Raw genomic sequence first — 856 nt, forward strand, 5'->3', positions numbered from 1 at the left:
CGTGTGAATATAAGGATTTACTTTTCGTATGTATATATATATATATATATATATATATATATATACCTATGTGTGTGTGTCTTTGTGCTTGTGTTTGTACCCCCACGTCATCGCTTGACAACCGCTGTTGGTGTGTTTACGTCTCCGTAACTTAGCGGTTCGGCTAAAGAGACCGATAGTACTAGGGGTCGATTTGTTCTTTCTATTACAAGCACAAGGCCTGAAATTTTGGAGGAGAGGGCTGCGTATTTTATCGACCTCGAAAAGATGAAAGGCAAAGTCGACCTCTGTGGCATTTGAACTCAAAACGAAAGACGGATGAATTGCCGCTAATTTCAGCGTGCTAGCCGTTCTGCTAGCTCGCCGTCTTACAAGTTCAATTAATGATGAATGAGTCGCGTATAGGTCACCTTGGATCAGTCAAGACTGAAGACAGTATTTAATTACTCAGTCCATATTATGAACAACATCCTTAGACGTCACTTATGCGACCTTCATTTCAATTAAATATTAAGATGAATTCTGTAAAGAGTTCATCTTCTACGGGGGTTCATCTCACTGTTTAACTGGGAGACATTCTGAGAGATTAAACATTCACGTCACTTTAACCGTCGAATCGATCGTACAGACACTAAATGAAAACGATTTTGAGCACCGATCCCGATTCTTCGTGGAAATATTCTACTGTGTTGATCTTTATATCATTGATTGCTTAGTTTGATAAGATAGAGTTACATTTAATGTGAATGGATTCATCAATCGACATAATTACCAGCTTTATGCTGGCAATTATGTATTTATATATTTCTGTGTTTGTTAGATTGGATGTACATGTGTGTGTGTGTGTGTGTGTGTG

This window comes from Octopus bimaculoides, chromosome 20 (assembly GCF_001194135.2).
Source record: "Octopus bimaculoides isolate UCB-OBI-ISO-001 chromosome 20, ASM119413v2, whole genome shotgun sequence".
NCBI lineage: Eukaryota > Metazoa > Mollusca > Cephalopoda > Octopoda > Octopodidae > Octopus > Octopus bimaculoides.